General features: G+C 37.6%; 1 non-coding gene across 1 annotated transcript; it reads right to left on the bottom strand.

The window, feature by feature from the left end:
- Positions 1 to 16,007: 16,007 nt before the first annotated feature.
- Positions 16,008 to 16,110, bottom strand: LOC122437481. Its single transcript, XR_006268302.1, has one exon. It is a non-coding gene; the product is annotated as a U6 spliceosomal RNA (small nuclear RNA).
- Between the last annotated feature and the right edge of the window lie 633 nt (positions 16,111 to 16,743).

The raw sequence follows: 16,743 nt of genomic DNA, 5'->3' as shown, positions 1-16,743 counted from the left end.
AATAAATGGTTTAAAGAAAAATTCAAGCTAACTTGTCCTGGGTTGAGACATCTACTGGCTCAGTGACCAAATTTTGAATAGTCCTAATATCACCACAAGAAGAAAATGACATAGGAAACAAAGCAATAAAAGATACTAGTAAATTTAAATAATTATTGACTTTTAAAAATACAAAGTTTTGCTATAAAGATATAAAACTAAAATTCAAGGCAACAACAACAATAAGAAAAAGCAGTTAAAACAAGCTAAGATCTTTTTTTAAGAGGAAAATACAAGAAGAACTAGAATAACTTCACACCTTATAAAAAATATATAGTTATATATAAATGCTAATTATGAAAAGATAACTTCTGAAAGGATAGAAAATAGAATCTGTAGCTTTGAAAACAGATTTTAAAAGGGAGAAAAATATCATCAGTTCAACAAAGATTTCATAAAATGATACTGTGAGAGATTGACAATTTCCCTTTGCAAAAAAGTAAACAGAAAACTGGATGAAACTGTCAAAAATAAGAATTTCAAGGCACTGGAAATAAATCAAAGGTAGATAACAAGTTGAGAAGCATTTATTTGTAAAAAGCTGTTAGAGCTTGTAATAATAGCAAGAATCTTTGACTTTCTTGCCTGTGGCTGCTTCTATCCTATTCGCTTTCTCATTTCCAACTGATTAGGCAAAACTGGAGCTTTACCAGCTAGTCATGGCTAGCAGTGAAAAACAGCAGCTTTGCCACCAAAGCAAGCTGAGGTTATGGGAAGCACTCTACTTGGGATGAAGTAGGGGACAAAAGCCCAGTGCTTTGCCAGCCGACAGTGGCGCACTGTACGGTAACAGAAGAAGAAAACTTGGCTAACCTAAGTTTGTTGCCCTAGTTGGAGTGAGGAGTGGACCAGACATACCTCTAACAAAGAGATTCTGAAAACGAGAGCTCCACAAAGGCCTGAGCTAAACTCTTCAGACACACCTGGCTGACAGAGAAAACACAAGCCTGGGAGAGATTTCAGAGAGCCTGGTAAAAAGTGAAAGCTAGGGGAGACTTGGAATTGGTTGCATTTTCAATGGACTCTCCAGCTCACAGACAGATCTACAGGCAAAGGATGGAGGAGTTTCAGGCTTGAGGTGTTTGAGAATAACTTCTGTGCAAATCACTGGCTGACCACTGAGTTTTATAGACATGGGGTGACCCCAGGAGGCCAGAGTGAAAAAATTAAAAGTAAAACAATAAGTTGCAAAGACACATCAGTGACTCCACATATGGAAGAGAGAGAGTCCATAGTACACATGCAGACATGTTACAAGAAAGAGAACAACGTGAAAAATAAAACAGAATTGAGTCATTGCAAAATACTTTCTAAAATGTCCAATTGTTAACCAAAAGTTACTAGACCTGTAAAATATAGGAAAGTGTGATCCATGCTCAGGGAATAAAGCAACCAATGCAAATAGTCTCTGGATGGGCCAAGATGTTGCATTTAGCAGAGAAAACCTCAATGCAGCTATTATCAATATAATAAAATAATTAAGAGAAACTATTAATATACTGACACTGAATCAATAGAGGAACTGAAACTATAAAAAGAAAACAAATGGAAACTCTAGAATTGAAGAACAGAGTAACTGAAATGAAAAATTCACTAGATGCATTCAATAACAGATTTAAGAGAAAAGAAGAAATAATAAATAAGCATGAAGATAGAGCAAATAAAGAACAGAGAGAAAAAAAGATTGAAGAAAAATAAACATCCTCAGAAACGTGTGAAAGTGAAAGTGGCTGAGTCATGTCCGACTCTTTGCGATCCAATGAACTACACAGTCCATGGAATTCTCCAGGCCAGAATACAGGAGTGGGTAGCCTTTCCCTTCTCCAGGGGATCTTCCAAACCAGGGATTGAACCCAGACCTCCTGCATTGCGGGCAGATTCTTTACCAGCTGAGCCACAAGGGAAGCTCTAGAAACCTGTGTGACAATGTAAATTATTCTAACAGGTGTAATTGGGGTCCAAGAAGGTAAGAAGAAAGAGAAGGAGTAGCAAATTATTTGAAGAAATAATAGCCAGAGACTTCCAAAATCTGTTAAAAAGTATTAGTCTACAGACCCAAGAAGCTCTATCAACTCTAAACAGAATAACTACAAAAAAGACCACATCAAGACATTCTATAGTTGAATAGAGGAGCGACAAAGGCAAAAATGACTTGTTACATAATGAGGAAATAAAAATGCAATCGATGGCTGACTTCTCATGAGAAAAAACAGAGATCAGAATGCAGTGGAATGAAATATTCAAGTGCAAACACAAGCTGACAGTGATGAATTCAACTTCCAGGAAAGCTATCTTTAAAGCTTCTATATCCAGCAAGACTATCCTTCAAAAATGAAGGTGAATTGAAGACACCTCCTCATAAAAAAAAGCTGAAATGATTCATTGCTAGAAGACCTGCCCAAAAGAAATACAAGAGAAAGTTCTCTGTACTGAAAGGGAATGACATCAGACTGTAACATAAATCCAACTGTATGCTTGTTTAAAGCAATATTTATAACCCCATATTGTTGAGCTTACATAAATGTGATATATGTGACAATAAAAGCACATAGGAAGGTGGAAGACGTGAAGATTTTTTGTTTATTAGTTTGGTTTTTTGGCTACTCTGCATCTTCATTGCTTTTGTGGGCTTTCTCTAGTTGGGGCAATGGGAGCTACTCTTCATTGCAGTGCATAGGCTTCTCATTGCAGTGGTTTCTCTCATTGTGGAGCATAGGCTCTGAGATGCTAGGGCTTTAGTAGTTGCAGCACACAGCTTAGTTGCTCCAAGGCATGTGGGATCTTCCCAGACTAAGAATTGAACCCATGTCTCCTGAAATGGCAGTCAGATTCCTAACCACTGAACCCCAGGGAAGTCCCAAGACATGAAGTATTACTGGAGCAAAGTTGCTTTATTTTTTTGTCAGAAGTCAGAATTAACATAATAGATCGTGATAAGTTAAAGATGGATTTTATAATTACACACACAACTTTTCTATCAAAAAATAAAAAAAATTTTGCTTAACACAAAAGAAGGCAGTTAAGGAAGAAAGAGAAATGACAAAAATGAGACAAATGCAAAGAAAAATGGCAAAAATAAATCCAACCAAATTAATAATACAGAAAATGTGAGCAATTAAACACTTCCATCAAAAAACAGAGATAACTAAATGAATTTTTTAAAAGAAATCCCAACTGTATACAAGACACACTATAAGTTCAAAGATACAAATACAGTGAAAGAAAGGGATGGAAAACTATATACTACACAAAATAACCATAAATAGCTATATTAATATCCAAGAAAATAAACTTCAGATTAGATATAATTAGATACAGGTAAAATTTAATATATAATTTGTTATGATATGTAACATATTATATTTATAATTATAAATGTTCATGTACTTAACAAGTAAATCCCAAAGTACATAAGACAAAGTTGAAAGAACTAAAAAGAGAAATACACAATACAAAACTTTTAGTTGGAGATTTTAATCTCCTCTAATATTATATAACAATTACACAGAAAATCACAAGAATATAGAAAATTTGAATAACACTACCTACAAATTTGAGCTAATACTTACATGGAAGACTGCCAGACAACCTGCAGGATATACATTCTTCCCAAGTGCACATGGAACACTGTTTGCCATAGACTTATGTGTCAGACCATTTCAACAGTTTCAATAAGTTATAGTTCAGTTCAGTTCAGTCACTCAGTCGTGTCCTATTCGTTGCAACACCACAGACTGTAGCATGCCAGGCTTCCCTGTCCATCACCATCTCCCGGAGCCTACTCAAACTCATGTCCGTCAGGTTGGTGATGCCATCCAACCATCTCATGACCTGTCATCCCCTTCTCCTCCTGCTTTCAATCTTCCCCAGCATCAGAGTCTTTTCCAATGAGTCAGTTCTTTGAATCAGGTGGCCAAATATAGGAGTCTCAGCTTCAGCATCAGTCCTTCCAATGAATATTCAGGACTGATTTCCTTTACGATGGACTGGTTGGATCTCCTTGCAGTCCAAGGGACTCTCAAGAGTCTTCTCCAACATCACAGTTCAAAAGCATCAATTCTTCCCCACTCAGCTTTCTTTATAGTCCAACTTTCACATCTATACGTGACTACTGGAAAGACCATAACTTTGACTAGATGAACCTTTGTTGGCAAAGTAATGGCTCTGCTTTTTAATATGCTGTCTAGGTTGGTCATAACTTTTCTTTCAAGGAGCAAGCGTCTATTAATTTCATGGCTACAGTCACCATCTGCAGTGATTTTGGAGCCCCCCAAAATAAAGTCTGTCACTGTTTCCATTGTTTCCCCATCTATTTGCCATGAAGTAATGGGACCAGACGCCATGATCTTAGTTTTCTGAATGTTGAGTTTTAAGCCAACTTTTTCACTCTCCTCTTCCACTTTCATCAACAGTCTCTTTAGTTCTTCACTTTCTGCCATAAAGGTGGTGTCATCTGCATATCTGAGGTTATTGATATTTCTCCCGGCAATCTTGATTCCAGCTTGTGTTTCATCCAGCCTGGCTTTTCACATGATGTACTCTGCATATAAGTTAAATAAGCAGGGTGACAATATACAACCTTGACATACTCCTTTCCCGATTTGGGACCAGTCTGTTGTTCTGTGTCCAGTTCTAACTGTTGCTTCTTGACCTTTATACAGATTTCTCAGGATGCAGGTCAGGTGGTCTGGTATTCCCATCTCTTTAAGAATTTCCCAGTTTGTTGTCATCCACACAGTCAAAGGCTTTGGCATAGTCAATGAAGCAGAAATAGATGTTTTTCTGGAACTCTCTCACTTTTTCAATGATCCAAAAGATGTTGGCAATTTGATCTCTGGTTCCTCTACCTTTTCTAAATCCAGCTTGAACATCTGGAAGTTCACGGTTCACATACTGTTGAACCCTGGCTTGGAGTATTTTGAGCATTACTCTGCTAGCGTGTGAGATGAGTGTAATTGTGTGGTAGTTTGAGCATTCTTTGGCATTGTCTTTCTTGGGGATTGGAAAGAAAACTGACCTTTTCCAGTCCTGTGGCCACTGCTGAGTTTTCCGAATTTGCTGGCATATTGAGTGCAGCATTTTCACAGCCTCATCTCTTAGGATTTGAAATAACTCAACTGGAATTCCATCACTTCCACTAGCTTTGTTCGCAGTGATGCTTCCCAAGGCCCACTTGACTTTGCATTCCAGGATGTCTGGCTCTATTTAGGTGAGTGATTACACCATCATGGTTATCTGGGTCATGAAGATCTGTTTTGTATAGTTCTTTTGTGTATTCTTGCCATCGCTCCTTAATATCTTCTGCTTCTGTTAAGTCCATACCATTTCTGTCCTTTATTGTGCCCATCTTTGCATGAAATGTTCCTTTGGTATCTCTAATTTTAATCAATAAATAAATAAATTTAAAAGACTCAATAAATTTAAAAGAATATAAATCATATGAAGTATGTTCTGACCACAATAAAATTATATTAGAAATTAACAAAAAAATCTAAAAACTCCCAGATATTAGGAAATTAAATAAGACATTTCCAAATGACCCTGAATCAAAGAAGAAATCACAAGGAAATATTTTTAAAAACCTGAATCAAATAAAAATGAAATCACAATCCATTTTAATGATTTGGATTCTGCTAAAACAGGACTTTGGGCTCCTCCGGTAGCTCAGCAATAAAGAATCTGCCTGTAGTTCAGGAGATAGGAGTTTGATCCCTGGGTGTGGAAGATCCCCTGGAAAAGGGATGGCAACCCACTCCAGTATTCTTGCCTGGAGAATCCCATGGTCAGAGGAGCCTGGTGGGCTATATAGTCAATTGAGTCACAAAGAGTCAGACATGACTGAAGTGACCGAGCACACACGCAAACCAGACTTGGAGGGAGAGTTATATCTTTAATGTTTATTACAAAGCATAAAAGGTCTAAAAATCAATAATCAAACCAAAGCAACCCCAAAGTAAGTAGAAAGAAGAAAATAATACAGATCAGAGAATAAATTAATAAAATTAAAAACTGACAGACAGTTGGGAAAATGAATGAAACCAAAAGTCAGTTATTTGTTAGAATCAATAAAATTGATAAACTTTTGGCTCTATTGACCAAGAAAAAGATAGAGAAGACATATGTTGCTAAAATCAGGAATGAAAGTATAGACCCTACAGAAATTAAAAGGATTGCAATAAAATTTATTAATAAATTTATGCCTTGAATTAAACAAAGTAGATGAATTAACCAGATTCCTAGAAAGACACAAATAACCAATTTAAGAAGTCAAGAAAAGAAGAAAAGAGAAAGTGTGGTTAACAGAAAGATCAAATGAAATGTGAGAAGTAAGTTCAAGTATATCAGGAAAAATAATACAATATTTGTAAATGAATTTTATTAAAATACAAAATTTCAGGTTGGATTTTAAAAACAAAAATCCAGCTGTATGTTACTTGCAGGAGTGATGCTTCAACAAAATGATGGAAAATAACTGAACATAAAAAACATACTGCAAATATGCTAACTAAAAACAAGTTGCTTTATAAATATTGATATCATAAAAGGTAGACTTTTAGAGGAAGAATTTAATAGTGGTAAGAGGATCAATAATAAAAGAGTCTACCAAAAAGATGTAACAATTATGAATTTGTAATGTCCTTTGTGCTTACTTAGGAAACCTTACACTACTGCTTTATTCTAAAGCTACTTTTCTAAATTTTCTTCTAATGATTCAGCTTTCTTTTCATGATTAAGGCTTTAAGGTATGGAGAACTTTTTTTAAATTGTGAGAAGAAGGAACTAAGTAGATTATTTCTAATATTCAAAAAACACCATCAATTAACTAACTCCATATTACACTGTCCTAATGAGTTTAACTTCATGTATCTTTTAACTGGCAATGGCATAGATCATAGTACATTTTAAATATTTATTACATTTATTGAATAGTTGTGTATTCTCTATTTTGTTTTTGCTTTCTTTAAAAAGTAAATTTGGGACCATTCTTCACTTTAAAGAATCAGGTCTCTTATGAGAATGACTGATTCCAGAAGTGGGCAGAGAAAGTTCAGGTGGGCCTGGAACATCTTGTTATCTTACAGAGAAAATAATGCTCAAAAATAGTGGAACACATCAAGAGAACATGGGAGCCTAATCTGAGAGGATATGCATACCAAATACACAATAATATTAGCATATTATAACCCTGACTAAAGCAATAATTCAAGCCCATGCTAATATAAATAAATGCATCAATAGATAAATAGAGGAGAAAGAGAACAGTTTTTTAATAGGGGAATGCCAACTAACAATGCAGAATGAATGATGGAGTTAGACAATCACTGTTTGGCAAGTATCATATTTATAACTAATTCAAGCAAGAATTATCAATGGATGCTAAAACTGGCAAGTGAAACTTTGGAGATATTTACATGGCCCCAAAGGATCTCCCCACAGAATACTTATTAATTACAAAGGGGGAATTGCAAAGAGGAAAATAGTAATTTTATAGTGGAGAAACCTGGCTGACACCATCTTCTACATTAAGTGATCAATGTTAACATCACCAGTAATGGAATGAGTTGGCATCTGTGTCTCTTGATATGATGCACTGCAAGAGACTCAATGTCACTTATCTGGTGATGCTGTCAAAATGCAAAATCTGAATTTAATCATGAGGAAACATCAGATAAACCTGAATTGAAAGACAGCCTACAAAATAATTGGCCTATACTCTTCAAAATGTCAAGGTCATGAAAAGAGTAAGAAAGACAGTAACTGTTCCAGACTGAAAGAGATTAAAGATAGGAAAATGCAACATGAAATCCTTGATTGGTTCCTTAAAAATTATTTTTCTATTACTGTATAGGATATTACTAAGGTAATAAGCAAATATTGAATAATGTCTAAAGATTAGAAAATAATATTGTCTCACTGTTAACCTCCTGATTTTGACAACTGTATGGTAGTTATGTAAGAGAATGTCCTTGTTTTTAGGAATTGCACATTGAATTATTTAAAGATAAAGGGGCAGCATGTCTGCAACTTACTCTCACATTTATATTTAAAATTAAGTGTGGCTAATGTTAAAATGGAAGAATTTAGTTGAAGAATACCCAGAGGGTATTCGTATAACTTTTGAAACTTTCCTGTAAGTTTGAAATTATTACAAAATGAAACGTTATCAAAAACTAGTGTATCTCTTCCTTAAAAATCATTGCCTTTTTAAAATGCGAGCACTACTTATGTTTTTTAAACCAGTCTTTAAACAATCTTTGATAGTGCTTATTCAATATATATTTTTGGCATCCACTTTGGGCTAGAGTCTAAGGACACAGGGGAAAACTAAAAAAAATTTAGGCTTGCCCATGTGAAGTTTACAATCTAGTAGAGAAAATAACTCTTGTGCAAACAATTGCCTAAATGTGGTTATTAAGTGATCTGTTCTTGCAACAGTACATATACCCCACAAAGTCTCACCTTTGTGTAGACCACATTCTATTCCTTCCTTATGAAAACGCAGATGAGTTTTTTTTTCTGAATGTCCTTTCTGTCCCATAATAGAGCTGCAACCACAGAAAGCCAATGAGAGTCCACGCAACTGACTCTTTCAAGTGTGTTTCTGTTGGAGAGACAGAAATTAAAAAGGGAAATGGTAGTGGGGTTTTTTTTGTAAGCTAAAATACTTTCCATCTTGAAAAGCAATGAACTCTACTATAGAAGCAGGGCAAGTTTTCAAACCTCCTGTTCATTACAGAGATATGCATCTAAGGAACTTCCAGCCATGTTCTGGGTGACTGTTTTTGAAATTCAAACAAAAAGGAGTTTGTTACAGAACTCACTGGGCAGTTCTGAAAGCTTCATTAATTCTCATAATAATTTCCAATTAATTCATTTAGTCACTTCCTGATATTCTGAAATCAAGAGTTTTGAAAGCTGCTACCTTTAACCTTAGGTGAAATTTAAAATGCTGTGACTTTGACTGATCCAACCTAAGCTAACCTTTTAGCCATTTACTAAAAAATGGAAAGCAAAGTCTGGGCCCAAGTCTGAGATGAGTTATTTGCAATCATACTCTTCATTCCTACATCTTTGGAATGATGAGTCCTGACACTCCCAGAGGATACTAAGGATTAGAATTAACCAGGTGCTTCTCCTGGCTGGGGGCCTGAGGCATGATAACAGAGGGGATATCAATACAGCCATAATGGGAACACATCCAAAATTCTCCAGCTCAACTTGTCCAGTGTAATTATAGCTCCGTGATGGAGGAGTGGGAGTGGGGGCAGGAAGGAGGTGGGCGGTGGAAAAGAGAGGTTTTCCGGAACTTCCCTTCTGCCATCCTTGACCTTGTAACTACTCTGGTCATTAGTGGTCCCCCACCTGGGTTGGGGTGCATCTGCTCCCTAAGGTTCTGCCTCCCTGCTCAGATCTGGCCCCTGCCTCAGCTGTTGCACCCTCAGAGATATTCTGGACACAGCTGGGGCTGCCACCCCCCTTCCTCCTGTGAGCCACCACCCATAGTTTTTAGCTTTTAAATGCAAGTCTCTCCATTTTTAGAAAACTGGACACGGAAATACCTCAACCCACAGGCTAATAAATTGAGAAATGAGACTGTGTTCTTTAAAAAGACTTCCCAGAAAATCCTGCTGAAAACTGAGCTTTCCTGATAAGCAGAGGCAGATTTACCACGATGCTGACAAAGCTCACTGTACAAGGTCCCACTACAAGGTCCCTCCTTGCAAAATTCCTAACACTGCCCTGGGAGTATCCCTAACAATTCATGTATATGTTCATACCTTTGTTACAAATTTGCAGAAGTGCAATAATTTAACTGCAATTGGTTAAGGCTATTGTCTCTTTACATGGCAACCCCTCTCCCACACCTTCATACTACTCTCCACTGTGCTGGGAGTTTTGGAGCATCTGAGAATAATTTTAGGATCCAGGTAAAGAAAGTATGAGTTGGACCTAAACTCATTTAGCCTGGATTTAGTGGGACATTTTTACATGGCTCAAATTCACTTTGATGTGTAGTTAACTATTGCTAGACATCCTAAGGTAGAAACAGCTCTCAGGAACATTTTGGCCAGCCACGCACTGACACACTCATATTCACAACGGACTGATGCTCATGCATGTGTGTAATGGAGAAGGAGCACGTTAGAAGAAACACTGGCTAGGAGAGGCATTCCTCTCTCAAAGGGCCATGGCCCAGCAGGTCTCAGTTTCCATACCAATGAAAGCCCTACTCTTCTGCCTGTGGAGTTCTAGAAGCTTCTTTCTGCTCAAGGAGTTGGGAATTCCTTTGTGTACTGGAGTGAGGTGAAATTAGCACTGCCTGAGAATTCCAGCTCTCTGTGAATGCTCTGTGCTGATCTGGTAAAGACACTACTTCCCCTTCTCAGGGTTGTAGTAGACCCACTTCTGAAAAGCTGTATTTTTGTAAATGAAATGTTTAAATATCTTGGAGGATCTCCGTATTAAGAAGGATCTCAGGGAGAACCTTCATATAAACAGATACTTGATTCTACATTATTCTATTCCAAGTTTTAGGGTTACAAATAATAACCAATATACTTTGGACACTTGCTTCATGCTAGGCACTGTGTTCAGTATGTTTAATGTGCTAAATTGTTTAATCTTCATATTAACCCAATAGTCACTTAATTATTTCAGTTTTAGAAATGAGTCAATTGAGGCTTATTAAGTAACTTGCTGAGGGCTTCCCAGTTCTGAAGTGTTAGAAGCAAACTTCAAAAGTTATATTCATTTGAGTTTTAGGAATTGTTTTTTACTTAATTTAATTTTTATATTTATACAAAACATAAACATGTTTCTAAAGTCAAATCTATAAAAATATTGCCTCCATTCTCCCTACCCGCCCCCCATGCTATTTCATCCTTTCCCCACAGGTAACTCCTTTTCTGTGGTTTATCCTTCCAAAATTTTTATGGTTTATCCTTCCAAAAATTTTGTATATGCAAGCAAATATTCACTTTGCTAAATTTAAAGAAAATAAAACCAAAAAATGTACTTAAAGTTAATTGTGTAGAGTGGAAGGTATAAGCATATAAAAACTATTCCAAAATGACTTTCAAACACAGTCATTTGATTGCTTTGATTGCTTTGGAAGACCCCAGGGGACCAGCTCTCAATACACATGCACACACTGTGTTCTGTTTCAGAGCCTGCAACCTGTAGAAGCCAAATGGCAACAGTCATGACACATTGAAATACCTGGCTTTACCAGCAACTGCACTGTTTCATTAAGGCCTCAATCATTCATGTCTTTGACTGGTGGTGGTTTAGTCACTAAGTTATGTCCAACTCCTGTGACCCCATAGACTGTAGCCTGCCAGGCTCCTCTGTCCATGGAATTTTCCAGGCGAGAATAATGCAGTCAGTTGCCGTTTCCCTCTCCAGGGGATCTTCCCAACCCAGGGACAGAACCTGGATCTGCTTTACTGACTGAGGTCTCCGCAGGTGGATCCTTTACTGACTGAGCTACCAGGGATGCCCTGTCTTTGAGTGGTAGCTCAGAACTCTAAGGCTGTCTTGAAAACATTTCAAGTGGCCTATACTTAAAGACGTTGACTCCTCTTTTTTGTGGTTGGTGGATATGAACAAAGTAGTTTGTCTTGAGCATTTAGGATCAGCTGGATTCATATCACAGATCCCAGACTTGAAAAATGATCCCAGAGCAGAGCGAAGCATTTCTAGTTTTCTTCCTCGAAATTTTTTCACCCTCAGGTATCAAGTTTGCCTTTCAGAGAAATTCTAGGCCACACATATGCATTTGTATATTATTCCACATTACACAAAAATTTTACACTGTGTGAACCTGAAGAGTAAATCATTGCAAGTCTTGTTGCTGTTGCCATGCTTTTCCTACAGCCAGGTTGTGAGGAACAACAGGCTTCTGAGTTGTCAGTAACTGAGCATGGGAAATATCACAGCTGGTCTACTGAGTGTAGAGTCTCCACTGGTTTAATTTTAGTAAAGATGAATATGTATAAGGGTTTTGGTGGCCTTGTTCATTATTTCAATCTCTTTTCACATAAGATCTTGGATTCCTCAACCATGAATTCTATTAAGGAAGGGTTTCCAAGGTCAGAGAAGAAATAATGTCTAAATCTTAACCATTCTATTCATTTCCAAGTGGTTTCAGATTTGATCTTTGTATTAGAGCCAATGGTTTGTCTTTTTTTTTTTCCAAATGGCAACTTCCAGTGGGCATACCTCATGTGGCTGTTGGAAGGATTAAATAAGATGCTGTAGGTAATGTCCTTGTCACAGAGCCTGGAATGTAGTGAGTGCTTAACAAATAGTGGCTGGAAGCAGAGTGCACTCTAGTGTTGCAGTGCTTGAGGGTGAATTTCAGCTTTCCTACTTGCTATCTTTATGATTCTGAGCAAATACGTTGACTTCTCTGTGTTTCAGTTGTCTCACCTGAAAAATAGGGAAAATGACAGTCCCACCTCAGAGGGTTGTTGCAAGATCAAAACATTTCCATCATGAACATCAAAAACATATGTTTGCATAAGTTAACATGCAAAGCACTCCAAAAATGCCTAGCACACTATAAGCATTATTTAAATATTCACTTTTAATATTAGGAACATTTCCAAGATAATAAACTAAAGTGATAAAATGATTTTATCAGAAGAGGCAAAGTGTTTATTCAAATATTTAAAATTAGTATTGTTCTGTCTAATTTTTATTACTGTTGTTATGTACCTTTAACACTTATCTGATGTCACAGGCACTCTGCTGAGTACTTCCTAAGCATTGTTTATCTAATCCTCTCAACATTGCCCGTAATAGATGAGGAAACTAAGACATAGAGAACATAAGTGACTTCTCCAACAATCAGCCAACTTGAACCACAGTGGATCCTACTTCAGACCTCTTATATCACTTTATTATACATCTTCAGTTCAGTTCAGTTGCTCAGTCATGTCTGACTCTGCAACCCCATGAATCGAAGCACACCAGGCCTCCCTGTCCATCACCAACTCCCAGAGTTTACTCAAACTCATGTCCATCGAGTTGGTGATGCCATCCAGCCATCTCATCCTTTGCTGTCTCCCCCTTCTCCTCCTGCCCACAATCCCTCCCAGCATCAGGGTCATTTCCAATGAGTCAACTCTTCACATGAGGTGGCCAAATTATTGGAGTTTCAGCTTCAGCATCAGTCCTTCCAATGAACACCCAGGACTGATCTCCTTTAGGATGGACTGGTTGGATCTCCTCGCAGTCCAAGGGACTCTCAAGAGTCTTCTCCAACACCACAGTTCAAAAGCATCAATTCTTCAGCGCTCAGCTTTCTTCACAGTCCAACTCTCTCATCCATACATAACCACTGGAAAAACCACAGCCTTGACTAGATAGACCTTTGTTGGCAAAGTAATGGCTCTGCTTTTTAATATGCTATCTAGGTTGGTCATAACTTTCCTTCCAAGGAGTAAGCGTCTTTTAATTTCATGGCTGCAATCACCATCTGCAGCGATTTTGGAGCCCGAAAAAATAAAGTCTGACACTGTTTCCACTGTTTCCCCATCTATTTTCCATGAAGTGATGGGACCAGATGCCATGATCTTAATTTTCTGAATGTTGAGCTTTAAGCCAACTTTTTCACTCTCCTCTTTCACTTTCATCAAGAGGCTTTTTAGTTCTTCTTCACTTTCTGCCATAAGGGTGGTGTCATCTGCATATCGAGGTTATTGATATTTCTCCCAGCAATCTTGGTAACAGCTTGTGCTTCTTCCAGCCCAGCGTTTCTCATGATGTACTCTGCATATAAGTTAAATAAGCAGGGTGACAATATACAGCCTTGACGTACTCCTTTTCCTATTTGAAACCAGTCTGCTGTTCCATGTCCAGTTCTAACTGTTGCTTCCTGACCTGCATACAGGTTTCTCAAGAGGCAGGTCAGGTGGTCTGGTATTCCCATCTCTTTCAGAATTTTCCACAGTTTATTATGATCCACAGTCAAAGGCTTCGGCATAGTCAATAATGCAGAAATAGATGTTTTTCTGGAACTCTCTTGTTTTTTCGATGGTCCAGCAGATGTTGGCAATTTGATCTCTGGTTCCTCTGCCTCTTCTAAAACCAGCTTGAACATCTGGAAGTTCATGCTTCATGTATTGTTGAAGCCTGGCTTGGAGAATTTTGAGCATTACTTTACTAGCGTGTGAGATGATTGCAATTGTGCAGTAGTTCGAGCATTCTTTGGCATTGCCTTTCTTTGGGATTGGAATGAAAACTGACCTTTTCCAGCCCTATGGCCACTTTTGAGTTTTCCAAATTCACTGGCATATTGAGTGCAGCACTTTCACAGCATCATCTTTCAGGATTTGAAATAGCTCAACTGGAATTCTATCAGCTCCAACTAGCTTTGTTCGGAGTGATGCTTTCTAAGGCCCACTTGACTTCACATTCCAGGATGTCTGGCTCTAGATGAGTGATCACACCATCTTACAACAGTCTAAAACTGCTGCTAACAAAATCGCATGTACAACAGAATGATGAAAATAAAGAATCTGGGAAGGGGGCCAATGATTGAGACTGGAACCTGGGTTATTATAGTTATTGCATTAAGCATTAATTTAGAGCTAAGCTTTCCAGCAACCAAAGCAAAACAGAACATGCAATGTGTCATATAGTGTCTGATTTTAAGAAACAAGCCATGCTCTGTTCTCTCACCCTGAACCTGATGTACTCCTTCTCATTTAGTCATCCATAAAAGCTAGTAAATATGTACATTTGCCAGACACTTTTCAGTCCTTCAGAAGACATAGTAGTTCCTGACACCAAACTGTCAACTAATTTTACATTGTGGTTTTTCATAGGACAGATATAGGGTGACCTATTGAACAATGTCTTCATGAAAGCTGGTGCAAGAGCTGCATGATCATGGTCTGAGTGATCACTTTTGGTGTCAGCCCTCAATAAAGGAAGATGGCAGCATATTCAATCCATGGGTCCTGGTAGGGCTAAGTACCTCAGAGCTCTTTGCATGGCCATGAATTATTATGATCTCTTCAACTGAAAATAACCTGTGATGCCATTGTATGAGACAGTGCATTGTTTTACTTGACTTGAATCTGTAAAAGAAGTAATAGGCCTAAAGATTTAAGAGGAAATTATGGAAGAAATTGAAATTTTTTTAATGTTAAATTCATCCATTGAGGTGATATATTTTCCTGAAAATTGGAGAAAACTAGATTTCAGGAATAGACTATCTTGATACAGCTATAGAAAAGTAATTATCATAAAATAAAATTACAAGTGAGAGGATAGAGCTCTTTTTTTCTTTTCTTTCAAAAAAAATTTTTATTAGAGTATAGGTGATTTATAATGTTGTGTTAATTTTAGGTGTACAGCAAAGTAAATCAGTTACATTGTTGTTGTTTAGTAGCTCAGTCTTGTTCAACTCTTTGCAGTCCCAGAGAGCCCCACCAGGCCCCTCTGCCCATGGAGTTTCCCACACGAAAATATTGCGGGGGGGGTTGCCGTTTCTTCCTCCAGGGGATCTTCCTGACCTAAGGATCGGACCCATATCTCCTTCATTGGCAGGTGGATTCTTTACCACTGAACCAGCAGGGAAGCCCCAAATGAGCTATACATTTACATATATCCACTTTTTTACTTTCATTTTTTTAATTTTTATTTTTAAAAAGTTTTATTGAAGTATATACAATGTTGTGTTAGTTTCAGGTGTGCAGCAAAGTGAATCAGTTACACACATACATATATCTGTTCTTTTTCAGATTCCTTTCCCACATAGTTATTACAGAGCACTGAGTAAAGTTCTCTGTGCTATGCAACAGGTCCTTGTTTGTTGTCTATTTTATACATATAGTAGTGTGTCCATGTCAACCCCAATCTCCCAATTTATCTCTCCCCCACTGCCTTTTCCCCCAGTAACCGTAGGTTTGTTTTCTACATCTAGGACATTATTTCTGCTTTGTAAATAAATTCATAAAAATATGGAATGCTTCACAAATTTGTGTCATCCCTGTGCAGGACTCATGCTACTCTTTCATGTATAATTCCAATGTCAGTATTTGTTCCGCCGAAGCAAGCATGAGGACAGAGCTCCTTGTTGTCCATGGGAGTGTGGCTGAAGTTTGGTGGTCAAAGCAGGGAATGAGGAACCAGAACCGTGGGTTGCTACCCTCTAAGTCCCTAGGATGGGAGAAAGGCATCAGCCCTCACAAGTCAGCCTGCTTCCATAAAATGAATTCCCTTCTGTGCCATAGGCTAGGTATTCTATTAATATTTCTTACTCTGCCTTGGGCCCCAAAGGCAGCAGACTAGTGTGCTTTCTGTATTTCCAAGACAGGGTAGCTTAATGCAGCATATCCCAAACTTCAGTGAGGAACAATCTTTGCCGGCAGCACACCTATTAACGTCTCCAGGACAATGTTCCTCGTGACAAGCTGATCTAATGTGAGTATACGTGAAAAAACTCTGGCCAATGTTCAAGATATGGGAAATAATCCCCATATTATGCTTTCATCTTGCTTTCAATTTTGGATGTTGGTTTTTCTTTACCAGGCCTTCTGACTCACTGAAGCTCTTTGTGCAAGTAGATATATTTGCGTTTCAAAGTCTACATTTCCCAAGAAAGCTAAGTTCTGAAAACACATTTTGCTGTGATAAAGACTTTTATGGATTATAAAGCTAAACAAAAAACACAATGAATTTAAAAGTTCT

This window comes from Cervus canadensis, chromosome 2, assembly GCF_019320065.1.
Source record: "Cervus canadensis isolate Bull #8, Minnesota chromosome 2, ASM1932006v1, whole genome shotgun sequence".
Classification (NCBI taxonomy): Eukaryota; Metazoa; Chordata; class Mammalia; order Artiodactyla; family Cervidae; genus Cervus; species Cervus canadensis.
The sequence above is the reverse complement of the archived record's forward strand: the minus strand, read 5'-3'. Positions and strand labels throughout refer to the sequence as shown.